The 4,056-nt window shown below is 38.9% G+C and overlaps 1 pseudogene; it reads right to left on the reverse strand.

Annotated features, from left to right (window-relative positions):
• Positions 1–519: 519 nt before the first annotated feature.
• LOC100686801 lies at positions 520–1,138 on the reverse strand (annotated as a pseudogene).
• Between the last annotated feature and the right edge of the window lie 2,918 nt (positions 1,139–4,056).

The raw sequence follows: 4,056 nt of genomic DNA on the forward strand, positions 1-4,056 counted from the left end.
TTCTTGGGGGTGTGTGTACATGTGCACACACACGGGTGAAAATCTAAAAAAAAAAAGTCTTTCACCATGTAGATTTAATGGAAAATTAATATTTTATTAGTAGGCATATATACATATATATTTCTACTTGCCTGCAGTTGTGATTGAGAGGTTACACCTCAGAACGCTGAAAGAGCAGGCATTATATTTGGCATGAAGGGAAAGCATGCCCTTTGGAGTCAGCTGGATCTGCATTTGAATTTCATTTCCTTTACTTCTTGGCTCTGTAACCTTGAGAAAACCACTAAATTGTTCAAAGTTGAAATTCCAAGGTTGTTATGAGCTGTAAGTACAATAAAACAGAAAGCTATGATCCTGAGGTCTGCAATGGATGCTAGCTGTTGATTATGCCTTTTTCACGAGTGTCCTCTATCTTCAAATTCTACGTTTTTTTTAATTTGTCATGTTGTCAGTTTTTTTTTAAACGTGTACAAAAGAAAAAGAGCCCTTATTACTTATTTATAATAGCCTCTTAGGCTTTTATGCTTTCTTGCCAGATGCCTTTGGAGCAGGTGCTTTCTGGGCTGGAGCATTCTGACCTTCCTGAGACTTCGGAGGTGCTGCATGCTGGCCTGCAGCTTTCGGGGCAGTAGCCTTCTTGTCTGCAGTGGCCATCGTTTTTGCTGGAAACTCTGCAGCAGCTGCTGCAGCAGCACCCTGAGCAGTGGGTGCTTTTATGGGGAGACACTTCCAGGAGAGCTGCTTTTGGCAGCTTCCTGACATCGAGCTTGATTATTCTGTTCCTCATTTTCTTTGCCTTCCTGACTATATAATGATCAAAATCTGTCATCTCGGCTTTTCTGTATCTGGTTTCAGTCTGCAGGGCCCACCTTGTGGCTGCCCAGTTTGTGTTGATCCCTACTTTCTGCCAGGCTTGTCGGAAGTACCTCTGGCCAGTGCCGTGTGGGAAGTTGAGAATGAAGTCAGTGAGCGCCATGGATTTGAAAGGCATGACCTGTCTTCTTACCAGACTGCAAGGTCCATCAGCCCAAGCCCTGTTCTGAGCAATAGCATGGACAATCCCAACCAGCTTCCCCGGATGAGGCCCCAAGGAGATGGAGGGCACCCGGCCAACCTCCACGAAGCACCCAAACACCATGAAGGAAGAGGGCAATCCCTACTGTGTGCATGCCCATTTTGTAATTTTGTCAGTTTTCACTTTATTCTAAGTTTTTATTTATTTATTTATTTATTTATTTATTTATTTATTTATTTATTTATTTATTTTTAAAGATTTTATTTATTTATTCATGAGAGACACACAGAGAGAGAGAGAGAGGCAGAGACACAGAGAGAGTACGTTTTTATTCAAATTCCGGTTAATTACCATGCAGTGTAATATTAGTTTCAGATTTACAATATAGTGATTCAACACTTCCATACAACACCTCATCACAGCAAGAGGACCCCTTCATCCCCATCACCTATTTGGCCCACCCGCCACCCCGCTCCCCTCTGGTAACTTGAATCAGTTTGCTCTATAGTTAAGAGTCTGTTTCTTGGTTTGTCCCACTCTCTTTTTCTTTTCCTTCCTTTGCTTTTTGTTTTGTTTCTTAAATTCCACTTAGGAGTGAAAACATATGGTATTTGTCTTTCTCTGACTGATTTATTTCACTCAGCATAATACACTCTAGTTCTATCCATGTCATAGCAAGAGGCAAGATTTTATCCTTTTTTATGGCTGATATCCCATTGCACATATACTACCTTTTTTAAATCCATTCATCAGTCAATGGACACTTGGGCTATTTCCATAATTTGACTATTGTACGTAATGCCGCTAAAAACATTGAGGTACATGTCTTCCTTGGAATTAGTATTTTTGTATTCTTTGGCTAAATACCTAGTAGTGCAATTGCTGGATCAAAGGGTAGTTCTGTTTTTAACTTTTCATGGAGGCTTCATGCCGTTTTCCAGAGTGGTTGCACCAGGTTGCATTCCCACCAGCAGTGTATAGGATATAGGAGTTCCCCTTTCTCCACAGTATCTGTTGTTTCTTGCGTTGCTGATTTTAGCCATTGTGACAGGTGTGAGGTGATATCTCATTGTGGTTTTGATTTACATTTCCCTTATGCTGAGTGATGTTGAGCATCTTTTCGTGTGTCTGTTGGCCTTCTGGATGTCTTCTTTGGAAAAATGTCTATTCATATCTTCTGCCAATTTTTAGATTTTATTTATTTATTTATTTATTTATTTATTTATTTATTTATTTATGAAATCAAGAGATAGAGTATGAATGGAAAGAGAAGAGGGAGAGAATCTTTCAAGCAGACTCTCCATTGAGCATGATGCCTGACACGGGACTCAATCCCATAACCCATGAGATTATGACCTGAGTTGAAACCTCAAGTCAGATGCTCAACTGACTGAACTACCCAGGCAGAGAGAGGCAAAGAGAGAAACAGGCTCCATGCAGGGAGTCTGATGCGGGACTTGATCCCAGGACTCCAGGATTACACCCTGGGCTGAAGGCAGGCGCTAAGCCGCTGAGTCACCCAGGGATCCCCGCAACATATTTTTGAATGTTGATTTTGTATCCTGCAATTTTACTAAATTCATTTATCATTTCTGGCAGGGGGTTTATTTTGTTTTATTTTTTCTTAGTCTTTTGGGATTTCTATGAATATTATCATGTCACTTACAAACAGTGATAGTTTTGCTTCTTCTTTGCTTATTTGGACATATTTTATTTCTTTTAGTCATCTGATTGCTGTGGCTAGGACTTTCAATGGTATACTGAATAAAAGCAGGGAGAATGGACATCCCTGTCTTGTTCCTGAATGTAGGGGAGAAGCTCTCACTTTTCTCCCACTTAGTATGATATTAGCTGTAGGTTTTTCATATATGACCTTTATTATGTTGAGGTATGTTCCCTCTAAACGTTTGTTGAAAGTTTTTATCATGAATGGATGTTGTACTTTGTCAAATATTTTTCTGCATCTATTGAAATGATCATATGGTTCTTATGCTTTCTTTTATTAATGCGACCTACCATGTTGGTTGATTTGTGAATATTGAACCTCTCTTGAAATCCAGAAATAAATCCCTTGACTTATCAAGGAATCAATCATTTGATTATGGTGAATGATTTTTAATGTATTGTTGCATTTGGATTGCTAGTATTCTATCTAGAATTTTTACATCCATGTTCATCCATTCTTTTCTCCTCTTCTCCCCACATTTTAGATATAAATTGTTATATTTTATGTCTTTTTTGTGAGCTCCCTGATTTATTTTTTACAGAAATATTCGTTTTTACCTCTTTTGTGTTTCTTGCCTTATACTGTCACTTTTGGTCTCTCTTTTCCATTCAAAAAGTTCCCTTTAATATTGCTTGCAGGGCTTTTTTAGTGGTCAAAAACTTCTTTAGTTCTTATTTGTCTGGGAAGCTCTTTATCTCTCCTATTATTTTTTTAAAGTTTTTATTTATTTACTCATGAGAAACACACAGAGAGAGGCAGAGACACAGGCAGAGGGAGAAGCAGGCTCCATGCAGGAAACCCGATATGGGACTTGATGCAGGGACCCCAGGATCATGCCCTGAGCTGAAGGCAGATGCTCAACCACTGAGCCACCCAGGTGTCCCTCTCCTTCTATTCTGAATGATAGCCTTGCTTGATAGAGTATTCTTGGCTGCAAATTTTTCCCATTCAGTATTTTGAATATATCATTCCACTCCCTTCTGCCTTGCCATGTTTCTGTTGAAAAATCTCCAACTAGGTTTATGAGTTTTCCCTTATAAGTTAATGGCTTCTTTAGTCTTGCTGCTTTTAAGATTTTTTTTTCTTTATCATTATATTCTGCAAATTTAATTACGTCTTAGTGCTTGCCTACTTTTGTTGATTTTGATCAAAGTTCTCTCTGCTTCCTGGATCTGGATGCCCATTTACTACACCTGTTATTAAAAATATGGGGTAGATAACAATTGATTTGCAGGACAGGGTAATAAACTTAGTGTTAGGTCTATGACATTGGATAAATATGGATTTGGGACCCATGACAGAAAAGCTTACTTGC

Source organism: Canis lupus, chromosome 21, assembly GCF_011100685.1.
Source record: "Canis lupus familiaris isolate Mischka breed German Shepherd chromosome 21, alternate assembly UU_Cfam_GSD_1.0, whole genome shotgun sequence".
NCBI lineage: Eukaryota > Metazoa > Chordata > Mammalia > Carnivora > Canidae > Canis > Canis lupus.